Raw genomic sequence first — 27,986 nt, 5'->3', positions numbered from 1 at the left:
CTCTGTGTGGTCAGGTTTTAGCTCTCTGGACCAGGTGAGCTGAGTTTTCCCTGAACTCTCACACATTCTTCAGTATATTCATCCTACTGGCGATCCTGGGCTTCGGTGTTCTGGAGTTCAAATTTCCTGTGGTGAAGTAAGATACACACACACACCACACACACACACACACACACACACACACACACACAGATCTTTCATCAGGAGCAGAAAAACACGACTAAGTGATGAACAGGGCTGTTGATGGCAGCATCGATGAGTCACAGCATGAGAATGGTTTTAAAGTCTAAATCCATGCTAAGGCTCAAAGACAAAGAGCCAGTCTGTCCTCAGTCTGTCCTCAGTCTGACAGCAGCAGCACACACAGGTCTGTAAAGGTCAAACTGACTTTGCTCGCTGTTGTCGAGACAGGAAATGCTCAGAGTGTTCTGATATGTGAACAGATTTGTCATACAGACAATTAAGAGACGGGCTTAAAGGGCCTGTTGTGATGTTTCTCCATCGAGACAGCTTTTGTGTGACTCGTCCATTTAGGAGAGATCTGCGGTGGAAGTGTTTGCCTCCTCTTCAGTATAATGGAAGCACTTTACTGTCTCAGACCCGCCGTGTTCTCCAGGAGGGAACAAGCATCGGAGGCGTTTGGAAAGGGAGGGGGATGAGTGTGTGCATATCAGTGTTGATGTATGTGTGTGTGTGTCCAGAGTTTAGCTGAGACAGTGTCCTTCACCCTGCCAGGCTAAGTAAACAGTCTTCCAGCCAACCCAGATGGCCTTGCATGGAATAGAAGGAACAGACTAAACACAGTCGTTATCAGGGTGTTTTTGTTCAGTTCCAGCCTTGAGCCCACATCTGGCGCCGAAGGGACAGCTGCATTATGATGGTGATTTTTCTTTTATGCGGACAACTCATGAGAATTTCAAAGCTGTTCTTTAACACTCCGACACTGGTCTCTCAATCTCCCGTTGCAGAGCCGCGAGCTTCTCCATGATGTTATCAAACTTGCGCTCCGTGGTCTTGTCATCTTGGAGCAGAGAGCTGCCTGCTCCAAGATGTGATCCAACTTTCGCTCAGAGGTCTTATTCTGAGTATTCACGGCAGCCATAAGATTCTCCAAGCTCTTAACCGTGCTGCACTCAGTGAGCCCATTCTGAGACGTCGCGCCTCGTCCCATTGTTTCAATCCCAGCGGGCAGCCTTGGGGGGGTTTGAACAGCCGGTTCCACTTTCTTAATTCTCCGATAAGCCAGGGCCAAGCCAGCTCCGATCAGCAAGAACCCTGTTTTCATGGTTCCGAATAGGTAGATATCTTCAGCGTCCTCGATCCACAGTCCTGCCAGGCACACGACCCTCCATGTCTGCCACCCGTCCATTGTGTATCCGGCAGGGAAGGTCCCTCCAGGGCACTCGGGCTCTCCCGAGCCCAAACTTCTCTGGTGTGAAAGCTCTCTGTCTCACGTTTATGTGAACAGGTACGTGTACATGGCAATCTTCGTGTTTGAGGCTCTGGTGAAAGTCGTGGCAAGAGGCTTCTGTGTGGGACGCTTCACCTTCCTCAGAGATCCCTGGAACTGGTTGGACATCATCATCATCAGCACCCTGTAAGGCTCAATAACACACCTCACACTCTCACACAGACTGTATGTACAGCCATGAATCTGCATTCTTTCTAATGACCAGCAGGGGGCAACTTCAGGTTGCACAAACAAAATTCAGTGTAATCTGTTTTAGATTTATTGGAAAACGGCTGACATGAAGTTGGTGAGACTTATTTCTCTGCCGTGATTCTCCGACACGTACAGTTATTGGAAAAGAACGTTTTCACAGGACGATCCTGAGAAAAAAACAAGTCCGGCCTTATTGCCTTCATGGGAATTAAGAGGGTAAGCAGCCCCAGCTCCTAATCGAGCCAGACTGATTAGTCATACAGAAAATGATCACATCAAGCTGTTGCTGCTGAAGGTGTCTCTGCAAGCTCATTGATGAGGTACAATTAGGACTGCTTATACTGTGAGTTTGTTAATGGAAGAGCTCCTCTTTGTTCACTTCTTTAACCTCCTAGGACCTGGCGTCCACGTGTGGACATCACATTTTGGGTTATTTAGACCGAAATACTCAATTTCGCTCTACAACGGCCTGATATCCACTCACGAGGACATTATACTCCTACTGTTCTATTGAAATTTTAAACAAATATCCTCATATGTGGCTTTCATTTTTCTTAGAAACAAAAATTAGGTAAAAAAAATAATCTGGTAATTCTTTATTTTTCATTCATCGGGTCCCAATATGCCCAAATATCAAAGAGAAATTAAAAATGCATGCCGAGGAAGAGTTCGGATCTTAGGGGGTTAATGTTGGTTACAGATTAACGTGATCCAAAAAACAGGAAACAGTATAAAAGAGCCTTCACAATAAGAGCCTCTCAGTCCTGAATAACAAGGCTCACTGCAGCTCAGAAAATACTCAAGAAATGTGATCCACCGATTGAATCCACTCAATGCTGGATGTGACCTTTACAGTTACACCAACACAGTTCTTGTCAGTGTGGTCTCATATCTATAGATCCATGTCCGTGCAAATAAGGTGGGCTTTTTCCAGCTGTGAAGATGAAAATTATCTTTTTGCTGCTTTCACCACCACATCCATCCATCCAGTTTTCTTCTGCTTATCTGAAGCTGGGTTGCAGGGACAGCAGCCTAAGCAGAAAAGCCGAGATCTCTCCACGATGTCCTGGGTCTGCCCCGGGGCCGTTCCTTTGTTATTACCCTTATATTTCGAGTTTAGTTGTTCCTTGGTTCAGGCACTGAAACTCCCTGTTTAGGTTTGGGACTCTTTCAGTGTTTGAATCCAGGCTGACATCAAACACTGTCCCAGCAAACTGACCACAGAGACTCTTGATGTTTCTTAAGGCTTGGTAACAAGCTAACTCCTGTAGCTGAACGCTCGCTGTGCTGCTCTGCTTTCCTGTGTAGCTTTCCTGTGTACGTCTCCTCTACCTTTGTCACTGATAAAGGTTTTAGATTTATATTAGGACACTAACTGTCACGTCCTCATCACCGGCTTTGCTTCTGTATGTTCTGCTCGACACACTTTGGCTTTTTCCTGCTCGGCTGTAAATGTGTCTTTATGTTTTACAGCTGCTTTAATCACTGCTTCATGATGATGATGATGATGAAGGTGGTGATGATGACTCTGTGTCTCAGATTGGTGTCACAGTTCGTAGATTTGGGGAAGTTTGCTGTGCTGATGACGATTTCTCTGCTGCTGAAGATCTTCACATGCAGTCGAGGTGTGTGTGTGTGTGTGTGTGTCTGTGTGTGTGTGTGTGTGTGTGTGTGTCTGTGTGTGTGTGCGCGTGTCTGTGTGTCTGTGTGTGTGTGTGTGTGTGCGCGTGTCTGTGTGTGTGTGCGTGCGTGTGTCTGTGTGTGTCTGTGTGTGTGTGTGTGTGTCTGTGTGTGTGTGCGCGTGTGTCTGTGTGTGTGTGCGCGTGTGTCTGTGTGTGTCTGTGTGTGTGTGTGTGTGTGTGTGTCTGTGTGTGTGTGCGCGTGTCTGTGTGTGTGTGTGTGTGTGCGCGTGTCTGTGTGTGTGTGCGCGTGTGCGCGTGTCTGTGTGTGCGTGCGCGTGTCTGTGTGTGTGTGCGTGCGCGTGTCTGTGTGCGTGTGCGTGCGCGTGTCTGTGTGCGTGTGCGTGCGTGTGTCTGTGTGTGTGTGCGTGCGCGTGTCTGTGTGTGTGTGCGTGCGCGTGTCTGTGTGTGTCTGTGTGTGTGTGTCTGTGTGTGTGTGCGCGTGTGTGTGTGCGCGTGTGTGTGTGCGCGTGTGTGCGTGCGTGTGTCTGTGTGTGTCTGTGTGTGTGTGTGTGTGTGTGTGCGACTTGTATTCACAGCGGGGGCTGTCTTCACAGGTCTGAAGAAGACAGTCGAAGCTCTTGTCCAATCGGTGAAGAGGCTTGGTTGTGTCATCATCCTGACGTTGTTCTGCCTGAGCATCTTGGCTATGATTGGTTTACAGCTCTTCATGGGAACCCTGAAGAACAAATGTGTCATCTGGTCGATGAACACAAACACGACAGAGTTCGATTTCCACAACCACACCACCTCTCCAGGTATGATGGTCGTACCACGTCCTGATTGGCCGGTTAGCCTTTTAAGACAGTCAGATGGCTGACTCGCAGGTCTTCTTCCAACATTACAATGAAAGCAGTGGAAAGAGATCTCATGTGAGATCAGGTGAACCTCTGAGGAAAAGTCTTCAGGTCCAAAAACAGTTTTATTTGTTGTTATCAGATTTTTAAAATCACCCGCAACAATGTAGATGCTGAGAATTGCAGCATAAATGTGACCTTGAATCTGTCATTGAGAGTATTTCCTGGCTCAGTGATGTATTAAACATGTCCGTGAAGACAGCTCTGCAGCACGGTCCCTCAGTGCTCGTCCAGGGATGTTATCAGGACCTGGGGCTCTGCGAGAATTGATCCTGGTATTAGAAAGTTTAGAAATGTTCAGCTGGCTTTGTAGTGCAGACTTCAGCACCTGTCATCGTTGCCACCCCTGCCCTTAAATTAGAAAGGTGAAACATGATCTGTTGTACGGTTTGGATGTCTGTCTGCCTTCTAGAAAACTATTACTACATTCCTGGACATCCTGATCCTCTGGTGTGTGGAAACCAGTCAGACGCTGGGTAAGTAAACATGAGTCTCTTTCATTCACTGACAACAACAACAATAAAAACAAACTGTTTTTTATGTGTTCAGGTGCTGTCCAGATGGTTTCACCTGTGTGAAAGCAGGAAGTAACCCAAACTTCGGATACACCAGCTACGACTCGTTTTTCTGGTCTCTGATGTCACTTTTCAGACTCATGATGCATGACTTCTGGGAAAGCCTGATGCAGTTGGTCAGTAACTCACCGATGACCACATGCAGGCTCCTCCCAGTACTCCGGTTGTCTCATCCGTTTCTCTCACCTGTCTGTCCCTCCACAGACGTTGCGAGCTGCAGGAAAATCCTATCTGATCGTCTTTTCTGTTCGTCTTCTTCCCGGGTTGTTTCTTCCTGCTCAGTCCCATTTTGGCAGTGGTTGTTGTGACACGAGCGGAGCAAGAAGAGACTCAAGATGCCGAGGCCATACAAAGAGAAGAAGAGTTCGGACGGATTGTGGAGGTGCTGAAGAGGAGAGAGGAGGAGGAGGTCAGTAAGGACTCATTGCTTCCACAGGAATTAGGAGGGCAATGAGCAGCCAAATACTAATCAAGTCTAATCAGATTTAGTTCATTGGTTGGTCATCAGTAAGTGTGTGCACCTCTTTAACAGCAGATTTTGTCAGTTTGCTGTGGAGCATCCAGGTGTGTGCTAACACAATACCACCTTCTCTCCAGGACTGGGTGCTGCACCTTCAAAAAAACAAAAGAAGGAATCAATGATCCACACGGGAATAAAGTTGCTTCTTATTTGCTGAACCTTGTGTCACATGTTACAGGTGCAACTTTTTTTACGTCTACCTAACTTACAGCCCTCTCTTCTAAATTCTTACGTTTATCTCGACTTCTGGAACAGACTCAATACCGCTGTTGGGTCTGCGCTACAGCAGGCCCGCTGGTTCAGACTGATTCCTGTAAAGAAGGAAATACAGAACAGCAATCGATCGGTTTTCACATGCTACAGCAAGGGGAGGATGTCGGGGCAGCCCTTCTGCCCTCGAGCTCAGATTACTCCAAAGAACCAGCCCCCGCTTGCAGCCTTTTTTGTGTGACACACAGTTTACACAAGCACCCATGTAAAAAACCCCTATGGTCACAAAAGGTAAAACACTGCGTGTGTGTGTGTGTGTGTGTGTGTGTGTATATGCATGTGCGAGCATGTTTGTGTGTGTGTGTGGATGGGGGTACGTTTGTGTGACTTCCTGCTGAGGATGTGCCTACAGTTACGCTATAGCCCCCCTCACCATTCAACAGGCTGGGAGGGCAACAGAAACAGAAGGATGTCTCTGAGCACACCGTTAAGGCCAGGCTTACAAACTTAAGTACAATAATGGCAACATTTAACAATTTCAGCCTAACAACCACCTTTCCTGGCCTCGCCAGTATAGCAACACACAATGCCCTATCTCAACAATCAACCTACTCTGTGCGCTTCTCCAGAAAATAAACATGAACTTAAGACGCCTGTACTGATAATAACTGTTAATTCAATTCAATTCAATTCAATTTTATTTATATAGCGCCAAATCACAACATAAGTCGCCTCAAGGCGCTTCATAAATACAGAGAAAAAAAACCAACAATCATATGACCCCCTATGAGCAAGCACTTTGGTAACAGTGGGAAGGAAAAACTCCCTTTTAACAGGAAGAAACCTCCGGCAAAACCAGGTCAGGGAGGGGCGGGGCATCTGCTGCGACCGGTTGGGGTGAGAGAAGGAAGACAGGATAAAGACATGCTGTGGAAGAGAGACAGAGGTTAATAAACAGATATGATTCAATGCAGAGAGGTCTGTTAATACATACTGAGTGAGAAAGGTGACTGGAAAGGAAAAACTCAATGCATCATGGGAATCCCCTGGCAGCCTACATCTATTGCAGCATAACTAAGGGAGGATTCAGGGTCACCTGGTCCAGCCGTAACTATATGCTTTAGCAAAAATGAAAGTTTGAAGCCTAATCTTGAAAGTAGAGATAGTGTCTGTCTCCTGAATCCAAACTGGAAGCTGGTTCCACAGAAGAGGGGCCTGAAAACTGAAGGCTCTCCCTCCCATTCTACTTTTAAATACTCTAGGAACAACAAGTAGGCCTGCAGAGCGAGAGCGAAGTGCTCTAATAGGGTGATATGGTACTACAAGGTCATTGGAGATAAGATGGGGCCTGATTATTTAAGACCTTGTATGTGAGGAGCAGGATTTTGAATTCAATTCTGGATTTAACAGGAAGCCAAAACAGGAGAAATCTGCTCTCTCTTTCTAGTCCTGTCAGGACTCTTGCTGCAGCATTTTGGATTAGCTGAAGGCTTTTCAGTGAGTTTTTTGGACACCCTGATAATAATGAATTACAGTCGTCCAGCCTGGAAGTAATAAATGCATGAACTAGTTTTTCAGCGTCACTCTGAGACAGGATATTTCTAATTTTAGAGATGTTGCACAAATGGAAGAACGCAGTCTTACATATTTGTTTAATATGTGCATTGAAGGACATGTCCTGGTCAAAAATGACTCCAAGGTTCCTCAGTGTTACTGGAGGCCAAGGTAATGCCATCCAGAGTAAGAATCTGCTTAGATACCATATTTTCTAGGCTTTTCAGGGCCGAGTACAATAACCTCAGTTTGATCTGAATTAAGAAGCATGAAGTTAGCAGCCATCCAGGTCTTTATGTCTTTAAGACATTCCTGCAGTTTAACTCATTGGTGTGTGTTATCTGGCTTCATGGACAGATAGAGCTGGGTGTCATCAGCATAGCAGTGTAAATGTATGCTATGTCTTCTAATGATGCTGCCTAAGGGAAGCATGTATAATGTAAACAGAATTGGTCCTAGCACTGAACCCTGTGGAACTCCATAATTAACCTCAGTGTGTGAAGAGGACTCTCCATTTACATGCACAAACTGGAGTCTATTAGATAGATATGATACAAACCACTGCAGTGCAGTACCTGTAATACCTACAGCATGTTCTAATCGCTCTAATAGGATATTATGGTCGACAGTATCGAACGCTGCACTGAGGTCTAGCAGGACAAGCACAGAGATGAGTCCACTGTCAGAGGCCATAAGAAGATCATTTGTAACCTTCACTAAAGCTGTTTCTGTGCTGTGATGAGCTCTGAAACCTGACTGAAACTCTTCAAATAAACCTCTGCAGATGATCTGTTAGCTGTTTGACAACTACTCTTTCAAGGATGTTTGATATAAAGGAAGGTTGGAGATTGGCTATAATTAGCTAAGACTGCTGGGTCTAGAGATGCTTTTTGAGTAAAGGTTTAACTACAGCTAGCTTGAAGGCCTGTGGTACATAGCCGATCATTAGAGATAGGTTGATCATATTTAAGATCGAAGAATTAATTAGTGGCAGGACTTCTTTGAGCAGTTTTGTAGGAATGGGGTCTAAAAGACAGGTTGATGGTTTGGAGGAAGTAATTATTGAAGTTAACTCAGAAAGATCAATTAGAGAAAAAGAGTCTAACTTAACATCAATGGTACTAAGAGTAGCTGTAGATAATATTACATCTGTGGGATGATTACTGGTAATTTTTTCTCTAATGATAAAAATTTTATTTGTGAAGAAGTTCATGAAGTCATTACTAGTTAACGTTAAAGGGATGGTTGGCTCAAAAAGAGCTCTGACTGTTTGTCAGCCTGGCTACAGTGCTGAAGAGAAACCTGGGGTTGTTCTTATTTTCTTCAATCAGTGATGAATAGTAAGATGTTCTGGCTTTGCGGAGGGCTTTCTTATAAAGCAGCAAACTATTTCTCCAGGCTAAATGATGATCCTCTAAATTTATGACACGCCATTTCCTCTCCAGATTACGAGTCATCTGCTTTAGGCTACCACGGAGTCAGGTACTTCTGATTAGAGACCTTAGTTTTTACTGGAGCTACAGTATCCAGAGTCGTACGTAGTGCGGAGGTAAAATTATTAACAAGATAATCGACCTCTGTTGGAGTAGCGTTCAGATAGCTGCTCTGCTCTGTGTTGGTACAGGGCATTGAAGGTGATAACAGTGGGTGGATTATATTCTTAAACTTAGTTACAGCGCTTTCAGAAAGACATCTACTTTGATAAAGTCTACTCTCCACCGCTGTGTAATCAATTATTGTAAATGTAAATGTGATAGAAATGATCAGACAGGAGAGGGTTTTCAGGAAAACACTGTTAAATGTTCAGTTTCTATGCCAATATGTTAAAACAAGATCTAGAGTGTGATTAAAGTGGTGGGTGGGTTCTTTAACATTTTGAGAGAAACCAATTGAGTCTAATAACAGATTAAATGCCATGTTGAGGCTGTCATTTTTAGCATCTACATGGATGTTAAAATCACCCACAATAATATTTTATCTGAGCTCAGAACTAAATTAGATATAAAGTCTGAGAAATCAGACAGAAACTCTGTGTAAGGCCCAGGTGGACGATAGATGATAACAAGTAAGACTGGTTCTGAGTTTCACAGCTGGGGTGGACGAGGCTAAGCATCAGGCTTTTCAAATGAATTAAAAGTCTGTCTGGGTCTTTCATTAATTAATAAGCTGGTGTGAAAAATTGCTGCCACACCTCCCCCTCGGCCTGTGCTTCGAGATTTCTGGTAGTTAGAATGACTCGGGGGTGTTGATTCATTTAAACTAACATAATCATCCTGCTGCAACCAGGTTTCTGTAAGGCAGAGTAAATCAATTTGTTGATCAATTATTAAGTCATGTACTAACAGAGACTTGGAGGAGAAAGACCTAATATTTAATAATCCACATTTCACTGTTTTACTCTTTGGGTTCAGATGTGGATACTGTATTGTTCTTTCTTTGTAATTGTTTATGTTTAAGTTGTTTGTTGCTGGTTTTTAGTTTGTTTTTTGTCTGTTTGGGAGCTGACACAGTCTCTATGGAGATGGGTTTTTGGGGGGGTAGCAGGAGGAGAGAAGCTGCAGAGAGGCGTGTAAGACTGCAACTATGCATATATAAACAAATGATTCATTATGATACCACACTGGGCATTGCAGCAAATTCACGGCAAGAACTGATGCTCAGAGAAACCACAGAGAAACCCCAGTTACTGTGGCTGAGGTCCAACAGCCCCACCTCAGACTCTACAGGCCTCATTGAGCAGGTTGATGGGCTCCATGGCCACGACAAAGGGAGATCAGAATCGCCTTTATTGGCCGTGTATATGCGCAGACACATACGAGGAATTTGGTTCGGGTAGATGACGACTCTCAATCACAGCAATGTAAATCACAACAATATGTAAACAACACAATAGAAACAATATAAAATAACCATAAGGTGTGTGTCTCTAGGAGGAGAGCCACACCAACAGCTGAGCTCTGACAGCTTGGAACACTGGCACACTAGGCCCAGGTGTTGCCAGTGTTGCTAAAACATTCCACACCTGTACAAAATATACTGGAATAACACGAGTAGGTCTATTATCGGGCTTTAGTTCTGTTCATATATCAAACACGTCCTATTCTTCATCTAAATATCCTTCTGTGTCTAGCATGTGACCAATCCTGCAGACCTGTCGGCAGCATTTAAAATCCAGCTGTTCCAAAAACCTTTCACCAGCTTCTTCTCAACTTATTGTGTCAGCCGTGACCTTTCTGAGACAAAATAACCCTGTTTGGAAACTGTTCAGAGTACTGTGGGATGGCTCTGCTGAAATCGTCATTTAGCATAACTGAGTTTGGGTGTTTTGTTATGGACAGCAGGCTTCCAGCAGGGCAGAGACTCCAGAGCAACAGGACTCACTGCAGAAGAAGAAATCAGCTGGTATACGAGCTACTAAGCAAGAATACGTTGAAGGTAAACAGATATTTACCTCCACCTCTTTAACCTCCACCTTCCTTCATTGGGACAAGGACAACACGCTCTGTCACTGAGAGCAGTCACAGACAAACGCGAAGAGCCGAGGCTCTGCAGACAACTTAATGCTGACACAGTTTGTGGCCTCACAGAGTAGCTTTGTGTTGCAGAGGCAGAGGAGCACCACCGGCCTTTGTGCTGCACCTGCACTGACGCCTTCCTGAAGGGGGACTGTTGTGGCTGCTGGCGATGGCTCAAACAGCAGTTTCACACCTTTATCACGAACCCTTTCTTTGACCTGGTCATCATCATCTGCATCATTGTTAGCACCATCTTCACAGCCATGGAACATTACCCTATGATGGAGGAGTTCATGGAGACCCTGGTCATCGCTGAGCTGGTGAGTGTTGAAGAAGTGTCTGCAGACCCTGTTATCTCCTACTTGGTTAATTTAATGGCAGCTTCTTCACTGCAGGCTAAAATCAGGACTTTTCCATTCTGCTCCCTTAGTTTGGTGTAGACTTGATCAGTCGGAGGGACCATATGTTCTTCTTCGATGTGCCTCCATGACCAATTTAGTGATGAATGCTTTTTAGCGGGTTCTTCAGCCACCTAGCAAGAGTGGTTTAAAATGTCCACTCAGAGCAATTACATCACAAATGGTAACAAACCAACGGTACAAACCTGTAAACGACCTGCATAACTGAGAGGAAAAGCAGCACAGTGAGGTAAAAATGTAACGGGGGTACAGTATAAACCTCTGGCAAGTCTCGAGAAAAGTAAGGATCAGCTGGGATTTCAGAGGGAGCTTTGCTGAGGTTTATTTACACCGTGAGTCTTTTTGCAGTAACAGTGATGCCTGGTCAGAGTGATCTACCTTTACATGGGTGACATTTCACAGGAAAATGATTGTTTTGTTGGAACTTCTACTTCTGCACGGGACTCGGTGTGTTCGAGGTTTTTCGTTCGCCTGTCTGCCGATGGTTGGATGAATTGGATGCAAAACATGCTTCTACCCTGTGACCTCTGACCCCTTTGAACTGTGCAGGTCTTCCGTGTGATCTTTGCAGCTGAGATGATCATCAAACTTGTCGCACTGGGCCTGCATGGATACTTCCAGGTCAGATTTGTAGTTTCTTCTCAACAGTTCAGCGATCTGCCATTTTCAAAGAAACATTTGTGATTGTTTGTTGTCGTGGTTACAGGTGCGCTGGCATATCTTCGACTTTATCCTCGTCATCATTTCTCTGGTGCAGCTGGGACTGGCTGACGTTGAGGGTCTATCTTTGCTGCACAGTTTTCTTCCGGTTAGTATAACATCACCATCACTGTCATCATCATCATCTGTTCTCACGTATCTTTCTGTTTGTCCAGTTTCGAGTGTTTCGGCTGGCCCGTTGGTGGCCGATGCTCCACATGTTTTTGAAGATCGTCTGGGCCTCAGTGGGGAACCTGACTCTGGTTCTCTTCATCACGGTCTTCATGTTCTCTGTGGCGGGCGTGCAGCTGTTCCAGTCGGACTACAAAGCTAACGTCTGTCGCATTTCTCTTGACTGCCAGCTTCCTCGTTGGCATATGGAAGACTTTTTCCACACCTTCATGCTTGTCTTCAGGGTCTTGTGTGGACTGTGTTTAGAGTCTTTATGGGATTGCATGGAGGTCTCGAATGATGGCATGTGTGTGACCTTCTTCATGATTGTCCTGATTGTTGGAAAGCTGCTGGTGAGTCTCTTTACACTTAACAACCTAGAATGACCCAGTCCACCTTAGTCCAATCAGAGTTTTTGAATGAGTTCCTGGTCTGTTTGCAGATCCTACATCTGTTCCTGAATTTATTGTTCATCAATGTTCAGCTGGTGGATTCAGAAGACAAAACAACAAACATTCTGCAGAGTACCATGAAACAGACCAGAACCTGGATCCCCAAGAGAATCTGGACTTTGTGGGGGAAGAACTACGCTGACCAAGATCACAAAGGTGGTTTTTGTTTGTATATTTGTCTTTGTAGGTTCTCAGTTATCCAGGTCACAGTAATCCAAGGAGCTTGTTTTGTGCCATTACTTTATTGCTGTTTTGGGGGTCTGCATTATTAACATGGAATGTAGATATAACACTGGCACAGCCACAACGAGGTAACATATTAGTCAAAGTCAAACTTTATTGTCATCTCCGCTAAATGGCAAATGGTAAATGGCCTGTATTTGTATAGCGCATTACTTGGTCCCCTATGGACCAAAAGCACTTTACACTGCATTCAGTCATCCGCCCATTCACACACTGGTGATGGCAAGCTACATTGTAGCCACAGCTGCCCTGGGGCGCACTGACTGCTACAGCCAGTGCAGCATATAAAGACAAGACGACGAGTTACATCAGTGCAAAAAACCCTAATAAATGGATATAAAAGGAGTAGAAAAATAAATATACACTTAAGACTAAGACTTAGTGAAGTCCTGTCTTGAAGCCTGAAACTGGATGTTTACAAACTGGATCTGACTTCGACAGTGAGGGACTCTGCTCACTACTCATTGGTAGTAAAATGTAAAGTGGATTGTAGTCTCGACTTAAATCTTCCCGTCCTTCCTTCTCCTCAACAAGACTTCAAACTAGTGACTGAGACCATAAATTCATCAGTGAGCTGAGTGATGAGGTGAACACGAAGCTCATTTTCTCATATACTTGCAAATGTTCAGGTTACAACCAGAGGAGTCGCCACCTGCTGGACATTAGAGAGACTGCAGGTTTGAGGCAGTGTTGCCTTCATGTTTCAGGTCATCCTCACACATACTCTGTTGTTAGTGGTTTATTTTTTTTCTGTGGATCGTTGTTGGATTTCTGTGTCTTTTTATAGTTTTAGATTTAGAGCTTTTAATTTGAAAATATTTTCATGTTTTCCTCATTTGCAGGTGACACTGAAAAAGACAACAAGGAGGAATATCTGGCCTTAAGCTCTGTGAGCTCAGATCAGCTGACCCTCGATGATAACCACACAAACATGGCCGCCTGGGAGGCCCCCGTCGCTGTGGCTGAGATCGAGTTTAGGACGCCTGAAAATGCAGAAGAAAAGGAGACGCAGCATGTAAAGCAGATTCTACTATTTTTGATCCTAGAGCAGAATTTCATGTTAAAAGTAAATACTGATGTGTGACGCAGCTTCGGCCTCGAGTATGAACAGCAGATAAACATGTTTGTGTCGCCACGGGGCGACCGTGGCTCAGGGGGTTGGGAATCGCATCTGTAACCGGAAGGTCGCCGGTTCGATCCCTGGGCTCTCTGTCCTGGTCGTTGTGTCCTTGGGCAAGACACTTTACCCTACTTACCTACTGGTGTTGGCCAGAGGGGCCGATGGCGCGATATGGCAGCCTCGCTTCTGTCAGTCTGCCCCAGGACAGCTGTGGCTACACCTGTAGCTGCCTCCACCAGTGTGTGAATGTGAGAGTGAATGAATAGTGGTATTGTAAAGCGCTTTGGGTGCCTTGAAAAGCGCTATATAAATCCAATCCATTATTATTATTTATTATTACACAGTACTATTTTCCTCACTGTGATCACTGTGCATGAAGAACATCTCTCCACCCTCGATGTGACCGCAGCATCATCAGAGCTTCAGCATAACTGCAGTTGTCTTTATGATGAATTGAGTGAAACACAGCGATGAGATGCTTTCACACACACATCCACAGCACACAGGTTTAAGGCAGACGACTGGACCGTGTAAAGTTCAGGTTTTAGTTTGAAATTCATCAGCAGCTGCTGATGTTAAAATCACTGCAACAGCTTAAAGAAGGTGATCATCAGACTTTTACAGGACTGAAATCAGCCATCCTGAATTCACAGACACAGTAAAGACCCGAGACATAAACCGCGTGAGCTTTCAGAGTGTGAACACTTAGTCCGGTGACAGTATTTTAAAGTAACTAGGACATTAAAGTTTATTTATGTTTGTGAACTTCTGTGTCTGCAGTGTGACGTCATGCAGAAACGTAAAGATGAAACTCATCCAGAACCTGAGGACTGCTGCTGCAACAGTATGAGCACACACACACACACACACACACTGTTATATCAAATTATTATATGTAAAATAGTTTAAACCTGCAGTGACAAACCTTTGTCTCCCTCTTCTGGCAGTGAGAGTAATTACGTAAATGCTGAGCTTTGGTAAACGTGTTCATGTTTCACCATATTTGGATCACACAGACTCGGATACCTGCTAATTAGTGTTCAGTAACATCCAAATAAAATCCTCAAGTTTCAGTCCCTGAAACTGGACCTCAGACTTCTTGAATGTCTGTTGGTCCAGTCAACCTCACAGCAGCCATATTATTGGTCAGATGATTGTAATAAAAATGATCCAAAAGACTCCAACAGCACAAACACGGTCCAGAGGTCCAGTTCAGGGACTGCAATTGGCAGACAGCTAGCAGCTACACCCGCCTGTGTCACCATCCACCTGTTAGTCAAAGAGGCCCCGCCCCTAATAATGCCAACTTTAAGGCTCAATACAAACCTTCTCTCACTCTCTTACAGTTGTCATGAAAGGGGAAATTATGGATATGGATTTGGTCTCAGGCTGTAAACATGTTTATTTGTGCTGTAAAGTTTTAACATAGGGACATGTTAAATCTATGGCGACCGGCTCACTGCTGGAGCCTCTGCTAGAGGAACTGCAGCTTTTGGTTCTTCTGTGCATGATTTAGTTTTCAGTGCCTCAGTTTGATGGATGATGTAGACCCAATTTAAAAGTTCAACAAACTGTGACATACAGAGATGATATCAAAGTTCCTTCACTGCAGCTGTTTCCGTTACATCAAGAGAACAGAAGCCAATCAGTCAGCAACGCCTCTGATGTGTTTCAGGCTGTTACATCTGCTGTCCGTTCCTGGAAATAGACACATCCCAGGGTACCGGCAGGGTCTGGTCTAACTTCAGGAGAGCCTGCCTCTGCATTGTGCAACACAAATTCTTTGAGGGCTTCATCGTCTTCATCATCCTGCTGAGCTGTGCAGCCTCTGGTAAACAGACATTGTCAATACATATTTGACAATATACATCATGAATTCATGTCACATTCAAACCCTGGACTCACTTGGACATGTTTTATCTTCCTGGCTTAACTCCACACTGAAACCACTAAGCTAAACATATGGCACTGATAGCGACCTGCATGAACCCACAGACAGTTGATTTGGTCTTTGAAATCACTTTTGGATCAGTGTCTTGATGCATGCTCAATCATCCAGGTAAGTAAATCCCAAAGGTTGAATCTGTACACCTGGTCGTAACGTTTTCAGGAGAAACTTTCATCATCAGGGGACGTCTTCAGTCTCAGCTGACTGCAGGTCTCCAACCATATAAACAGGACATTTGGACACTGACTGAAACTAGCACCACTGAAGGAACAATGGGCTGGGAGGTCAGTTCCTTCATCGTTAATATGCAAATTCTTTTGACCATTTGATCAAAGACGATTGATCAATAACCATGAGTCCCATTCACAGAGAGTTGGGGAATGGCTGCAATCACAGCATTGTAAGATGGTGACAGATGTACCCTTAGGCCCCTCCTCCATTCAGAGATGGTCCTTCCCTTTTCACGTAAATGGCCTCCTTGACTCCGCCTTCAAACCAGCGTTCCTCCCTGTCCAGGATGTTACATCCTCATCATTGAAAGAGTGTCCACTGGCCTGTAGGTGTGAATAGACTGCAGAGTCCTGGCCTGACGAGGTGGCTCTTCTGTGTTGTGTCATCTGCTTGTGCAATCTACTGTTTATAAGGTTGGAAACCTGCAGTCCGCTGAGACTGAAGAAGTCACCTGATGATGATGAAACGTTTCTCCCACTGAAAACGTTCAGATGAACTGAATCAACCTTTTTGGGTTTTGGAGCTGTTGGGGTGGTTTCCTGTTCATGGGTAGAAAAGTTATGTCTTATTATTGCAGAGGTGCTGCTCTGAAAGACACAAAACATCCCCTCACTAAAGCGCCAGAGTTGCAGATGATCACAGTCTACAATATTAGAGAGAGGATCACAACAATCAGATGACAAGAGCAGCCCTTGGTGACAGTGGGAAGGAAGAATCCTTTTTTTAACAGAAAGAGACCTCCATCTGAACCAGAATCAGGGAGGAGCAGCCATCTCCTGGATGTGTCGGAGGGTGGTGGGAAAAAACACAGACAGAAAAGAAGAGCTCATGAAGAACAAACAGGACAGCAGGTCATCTGTTAAACCAGAAGGTCACACTGCTAGAATGACAGTGGTTGTCCTTAGATCGTCTCATATGCTGCTTGTTGTGAGTAAACAGGCGTGTGTTTGTGAACAGGTTTTTGAGGACATCTACCTGGGGCATCGTCCAGTCTTGCAGAGAGTTTTGAAGATGGCAGACCTGGTGTTCACCTTCGTGTTTCTGGTGGAGATGCTACTGAAGTGGATCGCTTTTGGATTCAAGAAATACTTCACAAGCTTCTGGTGCTGGCTCGACTTCCTCATCCTAGATGTAAGAGCACAATCGGCAGCACCGATTATTGGCAGTATTTTACAAAGCCAGTCACGGAGGGACCACAAGCCAGTGTTGTCCTAGTGCTGGTCCCAAGCCTGGGTAAATGGGGAGGGTTGTATCAGTAAGAGTATTCTGGCTAAATCTTGGAATGAACGAAAAATGATGTGGGGCATTTAACCATGTGTGGAGCTGGGGATCATAGACCCACCTCAGCATTGGTGATGGCACCGAAGCTAAAGGACGGGCTGTTCATGTCTGAGATGTGGGCGGTTTTGACAGGATGTCAGTATTTGACGTTGTAGTAAAGAAATGGGGTTGTTTCAGTTTGAACAGATAAACTAACAGCACACAGTCAGGCTGGGTAAGATGAACCTGCTGCTTCACTGCTCTCCTGTACAATGAGGTCAGTTCAATTTAATCGAGTTCAATTCAATGTTATTTATATAGCACCAAATCACAACAACAGTTGCCTCAAGGTGCTTTACACTATAAGGTCAAGACCCTACAGTAATGTTAAGGAAACCGAAAAAACCCAACAATAATATGACCCCCTATGAGCAAGCGCTTTGGCAACAGTGGGAAGGAAAGACTCTCTTTTAACAGGAAGAAACCTCAAGCAGAACCAGGCTCAGGGAGGGGCGGGGCCATCTGAGGCGGGGCCTGATGATTTAAGACCTTATTGGTTTAAGAGTATGTGAGGAGCAGGATTTTGAATTCTGGATTTAACAGGAAGCCAAAACAGGAGAAATCTGCTCTCTCTTTCTAGTCCCTGTCAGGACTCTTGCTGCAGCATTTTGGATCAGCTGAAGGCTTTTCAGGGAGTTTTTTGGACATCCTGATAATAATGAATTACAGTCGTCCAGCCTGGAAGTAATAAATGCATGAACTAGTCTTTCAGCATCACTCTGAGACAGGATATTTCTAACTTTAGAGATGTTGCACAAATGGAAGAACGCAGTCTTACATATTTGTTTAATATGTGCGTTGAAGGACATGTCCTGGTCAAACATGACTCCAAGGTTCCTCACAGTGTTACTGGAGGCCAAGGTAATGCCATCCAGAGTAAGAATCTGCTTAGATACCATATTTCTAAGCTTTTCAGGGCCGAGTACAATAACCTCAGTTTGATCTGAATTAAGAAGCAGAAAGTTAGCGGCCATCCAGGTCTTTATGTCTTTAAGACATTCCTGCAGTTTAACTCATTGGTGTGTGTTATCTGGCTTCATGGACAGATAGAGCTGGGTGTCATCTGCATAGCAGTGTAAATGTATGCTATGTCTTCTAATGATGCTGCCTAAGGGAAGCATGTATAATGTAAACAGAATTGGTCCTAGCACTGAACCCTGTGGAACTCCATAATTAACCTCAGTGTGTGAAGAGGACTCTCCATTTACATGCACAAACTGGAGTCTATTAGATAGATATGATACAAACCACTGCAGTGCAGTACCTGTAATACCTACAGCATGTTCTAATCGCTCTAATAGGATATTATGGTCGACAGTATCGAACGCTGCACTGAGGTCTAGCAGGACAAGCACAGAGATGAGTCCACTGTCAGAGGCCATAAGAAGATCATTTGAAACCTTCACTAAAGCTGTTTCTGTGCTGTGAACTCTATGAGAAGTAAGCAAAGTTTATTTATTAAGTTTATTTATTTATTAAGCACTTTTCACAGAGTCGCTGTACACAAAAGGGTCAAATAAATCTGAACATTAAGTGCTAAAATATTCAATAAAAATATTTGATAAAATAAAATAAAATAAACAGGTAGTTTTAAAATAAATAAATAAACCTATAATCATTCCAATAAAACTTCTGAAGCCTGTTTAAACAAAGATTTTAGTCCACAGAGTCCACTAAGTGTAGTTGTGGTGGTAGACTGTTCTACAGCCTTGGTGCCACAGACTGAAAGCCTCTGTGCCCCCTCGTCTTTAGTCATTTACAGGGAACAACCAAAAAATCCAGAGTCTGTGAATGAAGAAAGAAAGCAATGATTTGTCCAAGCTGGAAAACAGGTTATTACAATAGTCTAAAAATAACTTAGAAATGTTACTTAAATGAAATGAACAGCAATATGATGAATATTTTATATGCAAGTCGAAGCCAGAGAAGAATCCAATATTACACCCGTACATGGCTCAACTCCTTGAACAGTCCACCATATACAAGCACAGGTGAGCCCATAAATGGCAGGAAGTAAACATTCATTACTAAATAAGGAAACCAGAATCTTACATGCAAGCGCGCCCGCAGTTAAACACTATAGCTAATAGCATCCCCCACCATGCTAGATCTAGGGGAGGAAAAATATCTGCACGCAGTTCAAGAAAAGGTTTACAGTTTTAAACACAACAAGGACAACTTTGATCAGAATGACTTCAACAGAGGCAATGGTTTGTTCTAACAGAGACAGTCCTATCAGATAAGTAAGAAGAAAACCAGTCTAAGGCAGAGCCACATACACCAGCCTGAACCTCAAGCTTGTCAGGCAGAATGTTATGGTAAATGGTATGAAAGGCTGCACTAACACTGGACAGAATGATAGCAGAACAGTCCCCTGCATCAGAAACCATTCAAAGATCACTACAGATTCATTATACAAAAGACAGAGTAAAGACCTGATTTCCTACAGTTGAAACCTGACTGAAACTCTTCCAATAAGCCATTCCTCTGCAGATGATCTGTTAGCTGTTGACAACTACTGTTTCAAGAATCGATAACATGAAGGCTGGGGATTGGCCTATAATTAGCTAAGACAGCTGGGACAAGGGGTTGGTTTTAAGTAATGTTTAACAACTGCCATCTCGAAGGCCTGTGGCTTGTAGCCGATTATTAGAGACAGGTGGATCACATTGTCACCGCTGTGCTGTCTTCTAGGTGTCTCTGTTCTCCCTGATGGGCAACATGCTTGGATACACCAGCCGGCCTCTGAGAGCTCTGAGGACTCTGAGGGTCCCGTCTCGCTTCAAGGGCATGAGGGTGAGGCAGGCACTCATACAGATACAGACATTGCCGAGCAGGATGTAGGTGTACTCTTCTGCTAGAGAAAGAAGATCAAATATTTATAAAATTCTTTGCTTGTTAAATGATTTGTAGAGTTCGTGTGACTTTCTCTTTTGCTCTACTCATCATTGTGTTCCCTTTTTAGGAGATTTGAGTCCTTAGGGTGTGTCTGTTATTTCCCATAGACACTGAAGGTTTGTCCTATCCATCATCATTCTCCTTATTTGCAGGGTATCTGTCCCTAAACGTTTCTTCAATCTCACCCAACTCGGGGAGCGTTCATCAAACAATCTTTGTTTTCTTATTTCTCGGTTGTCCATCCTACAGACGTGGCCCAGGTATTTTAATCGCTGGTGTAAGCAGAAGGACTTTATCACTTTTGTCTCAGTAATGCGTGCAGGTCTGCATTTGTGAGTTTTAATCGCCAACCCGTTATTCAGCCTCCCAAATCTGTATGACCACACAAAAAGAACACACTGTCCTTTGACGTTCAGAGGAAAGTTTGTCCATACTTGAGGAGGTTACTCCACAGACTGGCGGCTGTGCTCCATTTGCTCAGCCAGGCACAAGACTGGGTTCCCCAGGGTGTAGCTGTCCTAATGACAGAGGTGTGAGAGGCGACTGGTCTTACCAGGACTTATCAATGCCTTGTAACCCTAGTATAAAACCATTTGCATGTCACACAATTTACACCCCAAGTTGAATGATTGTTTACGTTGTATATCATTTGCTTAGTTTTTGTTTACAGGTTTTCAGGTCTTTCAGTAGCTAATAGTGAACTTTCCTGGCAGAACTAAAGTCCTGTTGGATGGAGAGCCAACGTGGAGGCAGCTTATTAACTGGATGTGAGCTGATTCACAGCAGAGACCTTTTTGTCTCTGTCTGTGTGCAGGTGGTGCTGAAGGTGCTTGCCGTGACGCTGCCCTCCATGTTCAGCATGCTGCTGGTGATTCTGGTCATCTGGCTTGTCTTCAGCGTGATAGGAGTGAATCTGTTTGCAGGAAAGTTTTCTTACTGTTACAATGAGACTTCAGAGGAGCTTTTCTCCTTTTACGTGGTGAACAACAAGACTGAATGCTTTTCACTGATGGATCAGAATTTCTCTGAGGTCAACTGGAAGACGTGGACGTTTAATTTTGACAATGTGGGGATGGGTTTCCTGTCGCTGCTGATCATGGTCAGTGTGAACACTCTAACTTGTTAGTTAGAATGCATAAAACCATCAACTGTGTGGAAAAAACATAACCAAGCTAACTAAAGTCAGTATCATTTAGTAATACAGCTTGAATTCATTGTTTTTCTAATGAAACTCTGTGTTGATTGTGGGTCAGGGGACGTCTTCAGGCTGGATGGGCATCATGTATGCAGCTGTGGACTCCAGACAAGTCAGTATACACGCTGGATCAGTACTGTTACTGTTGCTGTTATTACTGGTATATTACTACTGTGTGTGTGTGTTAAAACCACTGTATGTGTGTGTGTGTGTGTGTAGGTGGAAGACCAGCCGCACTACGAGATCAATGTGTACATGTACCTGTACTTCATCTGTTTCATTATCATCGGCTGCTTCTTTACGCTGAACCTCTTCATTAGAGTCATCATTGATACGATCCACCAGCAGAGACACAAGATAGGTCACACACACACACACAGTTGGGCATCAGTCTGTAGAAGCTCCACAGTGTTGGCTGAATTCGTTCTTCCTGTTTCTGTCAGTTAACTTTGCTCTTGTCTCTCATCTCTACTTCGGAGGGAAACATGTTTTTGTGACGGACCAGCAGCAGAAATATTTGAGCACCATAAAGAAACGATTCTCTGAAAAATGCAACAAAACTGTTCCACAACCTCAGGTCAGTTCAGATATAGTTCTTCAGTCTTTGTCAACTGCTGGCTGATTTTCATTTTCAGCCCAGTCCTTGTACCCGACCACTTTCAGAAGATTACCCAACTCTGACCCATTCTGTCACGGCGACGGATGGCCGGTACTGAATAGGACTCAGGTGCAGAAACCCAGAGCGGAGACAGTAGATGATTTAACAGTTTATTACGGTTAAGTGCAAAGGGGAAAAAAGAAACGTGGCAAAGACAGAAAATGACGAGACGTGGAGCCTTGGTGTGGCGTGCCCAGGGGAACGTGGCTAGGGCGAGGGAACGAGGCCTGAGAAGCGGAACGGAGCTGAGTGGGGAACAGTCACACTGAGGGAAGAGGATATAGGAGTTAGGCAGGTAGTGAAGGCAGCTCAGAAGTGGCCAGTATAAGAGCAGCAATTCTTACTTGCAGTTTAGGGACCTGGAGTGTTTGAGAGGGGGGTGATGAAGATCCAGGGGAGGCTGAGTGGCGTGGAAAGGCTGACCTGAGATCCGGGGCTCCAGATGGAGTGTGATGGCAGGAGGGCAGGCAGGTGAGGCACAGAGGGATTTCCAGAACGATCACTAGGTATCCCGAGTCCGGAGGTGGAGTGTGAGCCAGGGTGGGTACAGCACTGTAGTACAAAAGAGTCTTTGTTAGTAAGATAAATCACAGCGAGAATTTGAAGCACAAGACCTGTTACCAACATGGGTTGAAGACTAACTGGCAGTGAGTGAACATCGATGTGTGGTTTAAATCCCTCTGGCTTGATTGCCTGCAATAGGCTCCAGGTGTGCAGGAGCTGGAGTTGGCCCTGCCCAGGGGCGGATCCCAGGTCAGTTCAGGAGCCTAATGGAAACCCCAGCCACCCACCGTAGACCATGACACATTCAGGCATAAAAGAGGCTCCTAACTCAAGGGATGAACTAATGTTGTGTCCCACACATGATGCACAACTCAGGAAACAGCCAGTTTCAAGTTGTATCTTTGAGCTCTTTTGCTGAATTTGTGAAAAATGCCAAAGAAATGGGAATCTAAGGAGCTTGGAAAGAGAACCGTTAGTTGTTTGAAGACGTTTCACCTCTCATCCGAGAAGCTTCTTCAGTTCTAAGGTCAAATGGTGGAGAGTCCCAGATATAAACCTAGTGGGAGTTTCCCCCCAAAGAGATACAAAGGACCCCCTGATGATCCTCTACCTAATCACATGAGCCAAGGTGTGAAAACGGGTGTGGGTCACAATCAGCCAGAGTTTCGGGTGAGCTCATTGTGAAACCTGGCCCCACCTTATCATGTGATTTCCTGAGGTCAGATGCCTCAGGATGTGAGTGGATGTTAACTGGATTATAGATGGCAGAGAGTTGGTGTCGTAAACCCCGCCTCTGTTCAAAGATGGTCGCTCACAGTGGACATAGATGCTTCTTTCACTCCTCTTTCAAACCATCTGTCCTCTCTGTCCAAAATGTGAACATTGGCATCCTCAAAGAGTGTCCTTTATCCTTAAGATGCAGATGGACTGCTGAGTCTTGTCCTGTGGAGGTGGCTCTTCTGTGTTGTGCCATGCGCTTGTGAAGTGGCTGTTTGGTCTCTCCAATGTAGAGGTCTGAGCATTCCTCGCTGCACTGTACAGCATACACCACGTTGTTAAGTTTGTGTTTAGGAGTTTTGTCTTTCGGGTGAACCAGTTTTTGTCTGAGCGTGTTGCTGGGTCTGAAATGCACCGGGATGTCATGCTTGGAGAAAACTCTCCTGAGTTTCTCTGATACACCGGCTACATAGGGGATGACAATGTTGTTGCGTCTGTCCTTCTTATCCTCCCTCGCTGGTGTCTGGTCTTCTTTTCTGTGCCTCTTTGCTGACTTTAAAAACGCCCATTTAGGATAGCCGCACGTTTTGAGTGCTTCCTTTACATGTGTGTGTTCCTTCTTTTTCCCTTCAGGCTTAGAGGGAACATGTTCTGCCCGGTGGTGTAGGGTCCTAATTACTCCAGGTTTGTGTTCCAGAGGGTGATGGGAGTCAAAGAGGAGGTACTGGTCCGTGTGTGTGGGCTTCCGGTAAACTTCGATGTTGAGGTTGCCGTTCTCTTCAATGTGCACAGCGCAGTCCAGGAAAGGCAAACAGTCGTCCTTTGTGTCTTCCCTGGTGAACTTTGTTTTTATCCACAGCGTTAATGTGCGCAGTGAAGGATTCCACTTCTTGTGTCTTGATTTTGACCCAGGTGTCGTCCACATATCTGTACCAGTGGCTGGGTACTCTTCCTTTGAAAGAGCCAAGAGCCTTCCTTTCCACTTCCTCCATGTAAAGGTTGGCTACAATAGGTGACACGGGGGAGCCCATGGCACAGCCATGTTTTTGTCTGTAGAAGCCTTCGTTGTATTTGAAGTATGTTGTGGTGAGGCAGAGGTCTAACAGTGTGCAGGTCTGATCGGGTGTGAAGTTGGTCCTGTCTTCCAAGGAGCTGTCTTCTTGTAGTCGTTTTCTGACAGTCTCCACGGCCTCCGTGGTGGGTATGCAAGTGAAGAGAGAGACTACATCAAAGGACACCATGGTTTCATCTGGATCCAGGGTAAGTTTCTGGACCTTGTCGGTGAAGTCGGTGGAGTTCTTGATGTGGTGTGGGGTGTTCCCCACGAGAGGAGCAAGGATGGTAGCAAGGTGTTTAGCAATGTTATAAGTGGCTGAGTTTATGCTACTGACTATGGGTCTGAGTGGGACAGCTTTGTGGATTTTAGGAAGTCCGTAAATGCACGGTCACCTCCCTCCAGGACATCTACAGGAAGCGCTGCCTGAGGAAAGCGGGGAGGATCATCAAGGACTCCAGTCACCCCAGCCATAAACTGTTCAGACTGCTTCCATCAGGAAGGAGGTTCTGCAGCATCCGGTCCCGTACCAGCAGACTGAGAGACAGCTTCTTCCATCAGGCCATCAGACTGCTGAACACTTCATGGATGCTTCTCTGGTGTCCTGGATTGTTGATTACCTGACAGGAAGACCACAATATGTACGTCTCCCACAGTGTGTGTCTGACAAGGTGATTAGCAACACAGGGGCACCACAGGGGACTGTCCTCTCCCCCTTCCTCTTCACCCTCTACACCACAGACTTCAGCCACTGCACAGAGACCTGCCATTTTCAGAAGTTTTCTGATGACTCTGCGGTGGTTGGATGCATCAGCAGGGATGATGAGACAGAGTACCGGGCTGTGGTCGACTCCTTTGTCACGTGGTGTGAGCAGAATCATCTGCAGCTCAACGTGGCAAAGACCAAGGAACTGATCGTGGACTTCAGGAAGACCAGGAAACACTTGACCCCTGTTTCAATCCAGGGGGTCAGTGTTGACATTGTGGAGGACTATAAATACCTTGGAGTACACATTGACAATAAACTGGACTGGGCTAAAAACACCACAGCACTTTACAGGAAGGGCCAGAGTCGTCTCTATTTTTTGAGGCGACTGAGGTCCTTCAACATCTGCCAGAAAATGCTGAGGATTTTCTATGAGTCTGTGGTGGCCAGTGCGATCCTCTATGCTGTTGCATGCTGGGGGAGCAGGCTGAGGGTCGCAGATGCCAACAGACTTAATAAACTGATCCGTAAGGCCAGCAATGTTGTGGGGATGGAGCTGGACTCCCTCAAGGTGGTGTCGGAGAGGCGGATGCTGTCCAAGATAAAGACAATGTTGGATAACACCTCCCACCCACTCCATGACATGCTGGTCAGTCACAGGAGCTCGTTCAGTGAGAGACTGAGATTACCGAAAAGCACCACTGAACGACACAGGAAATCATTCCTGCCTGTGGCCATCTCCCTGTACAACGCATCCACTTAACACACTGTTTGCTGCTACAGCTACACATGTTTCTTTTCCAACTATTTATTTATAAGTGACTTATGTATGTATGTATGTATATATATGTATATATTGTACTATTCTTAGTTAGCGTATTGTCTGTCTTGTCTTAATGTTGGTTTAAAATGGAGCACTGTAACAAAAAATAATTTCCCCCAGGGATCAATAAAGTATTCTGATTCTGATTCTGATAGACACCTCAGCTTCACTACTGGAACTTCAACATTTTGCACTCCACACTGTATATAAATGCCACTTGTTTTGCACATGTCCAACTGCCAACCTCTGTATATTTTATATATTTTATTTATTCTATTTAATTTTTAAAATATGTATAGACACACACACACACGTAGATATTTATATTTAGTATACACATTCAGTAATGCGCATAGACTCTTATATTGTACATATATTTATTCATATAATTCTCAGATTTACCCATTCTTATATTTTGCTTGTTCTTATGTTATTGTATTTTTGCACACCTCTGTTGCTTGTGAAGCTCGCACACAAGAATTTCACTCGCATGTACTGTACCAGAGTACCTGCACATGTGATGTGACAATAAAAGTGATTTGATTTGAAAGTTCATCTCGCTTCCATCGGCCCAAAGATGTTTCTCAGACCTGTGCACGCTCCTTTAGATGTTTTCTGGTAAAATCTATTCTAGCACTTCTTGAGTGTAACCAGTAGTTTGCATCTTGTTGTAAACTCTCTGTATTGATCGTAGACTTTCAAAGAGTTTCACCAACCTCCTCAAGAATCCCCTTGACTCAATTAGATGCTCTGATCCTAAATACAACACCTTGAATCAGTTTCAGGTTTTGTAACTGCTCAAACTTTCATTGAATAATGAGGGAATGGGCTTTACTGTTTGTCACCTTTGAGCCTCTGAAAACGGGGGACTGCATGAAACAACAGTTGATGGAATATTTTTACAAACCTTTAAAACTCACGGTGTGCAGACACTAAAATACGCATCAGAGTCCAGATACTTATGGATATATGTTCATATGTAGCACGTGAAGGCACGTATGGAGGCGTTGCAGTAATAAAGGTAATGAATGTTAGAGCTGTCAGATTAATGACTGTAAGGACGAGTCTCATTTTGTGCAGTAGAGAGAGTCATCAGCTGTCAATCAGACTCTTACACCAGCCTTCATATATTAGCCTGTTGCCTCCTACTGTGGAGGTGAAGAAACAAATTCTGTTTCAGCAGTGATTAAGATAACATTGAATGACAAAGTTTCTCCTGTAAGAGGGTTTTTACTGAAACTATTTGCAGTGTCAGCAAACCGACTGACTGCCGGAGTGTTTAAAGCTTACGTCTTTGTCTCCAGAATTGCTGCCTGGCTTGGCTGTTTGACCTGGTCACCGCTCTGTACTTTGAGATCTTCATGGTGGTGGTTATCTTCTTCAACATGGTGGTTCTAATGGTGGAGACTGATGATCAGAGTGAGGAGAAGTCACTTGTCCTGAACTGGATCCATCTCATCCTTGTGGCCATCTTCCTTGTTGAGTTTATCCTGAAGATCATTGCACTCAGACAGCATTACTTCAGAAATGTCTTGCACATTGTGGACTTTGTGGTTCTCACTTTGTCCATTATAGGTGAGTCCTACACACAGAAACAATCTTCTTTTCTTATCTGATCTCAGTTTGGTTAGTTACTGCAAATGTCTGCGGGCTGTAACAGGAAGTACAATGTTCCCTGTTTTTACTCTAAAGTCAGTCCGTGTCATGGTTTCTGCAGTTTAAAATGTCTTTGCCCTCTTCCTGATTTCCTGATGTTTGTCACACTTACATGTTTCAGATCAAACAATGAAAATATTTGTCAACGATAACACGTGTAAACGCAAACTGAAGTTTCTAAATGAATGTGTTTATTATTAAGGGGAAAAACCCCAAATCCAAACCTGGCCTGTGTGGAAAACCTCCACTTATGGCATCAAAAGCAGAAGAAAGAGTGTGGTGTGTCTGTGTTATTTCCATTGTTGTCTAAAGCATTGGAGAAGATGGTCCTCTCACAGACGCAGGCCTCCTTGGATGCAAATAATATCAGTGATAAATTCCAGTCTAGCTTTAAACCACGCCATAGCACCAAAACAGAGTGTTTGAGAGAGGTCAAAGATTGGCTCTCTGATAACTCTCTTATATTGAACAAGAAGAAAACAGAAATCGTGCCGTTCGACAACCATATTTCACAGGGCCAATTTGCTGATACTCTTGGACCCCTTGGCACCTTTCTTTCTGGCACTGTTAACAACTTAGGTGTCCTCTTTAACAGCTAA

The 27,986-nt window shown here is 44.5% G+C and overlaps 1 pseudogene across 1 annotated transcript; it reads left to right on the top strand.

Annotated features, from left to right (window-relative positions):
• Positions 1-27,986, top strand: LOC146571734 (sodium channel protein type 4 subunit alpha B-like; annotated as a pseudogene). The gene is made up of 25 exons (XR_014893035.1): positions 1-136; positions 1,469-1,597; positions 3,203-3,288; positions 3,900-4,100; positions 4,612-4,675; positions 4,749-4,890; positions 4,979-5,183; positions 10,397-10,493; positions 10,664-10,893; positions 11,542-11,613; positions 11,699-11,800; positions 11,868-12,215; positions 12,305-12,470; positions 13,400-13,572; positions 14,458-14,521; positions 15,353-15,508; positions 16,587-16,714; positions 16,814-16,987; positions 19,871-19,972; positions 20,889-21,173; positions 21,328-21,381; positions 21,489-21,626; positions 21,742-21,846; positions 27,036-27,306; positions 27,700-27,986. The product of XR_014893035.1 is annotated as a sodium channel protein type 4 subunit alpha B-like (transcript).

This window comes from Mchenga conophoros, linkage group LG7 (genome assembly GCF_057382185.1).
Source record: "Mchenga conophoros isolate Kocher_MC1m ecotype Shallow Benthic linkage group LG7, M_conophoros_male_GT1.1, whole genome shotgun sequence".
Classification (NCBI taxonomy): Eukaryota; Metazoa; Chordata; class Actinopteri; order Cichliformes; family Cichlidae; genus Mchenga; species Mchenga conophoros.
This window is presented reverse-complemented; position numbering and strand designations above follow the sequence as displayed.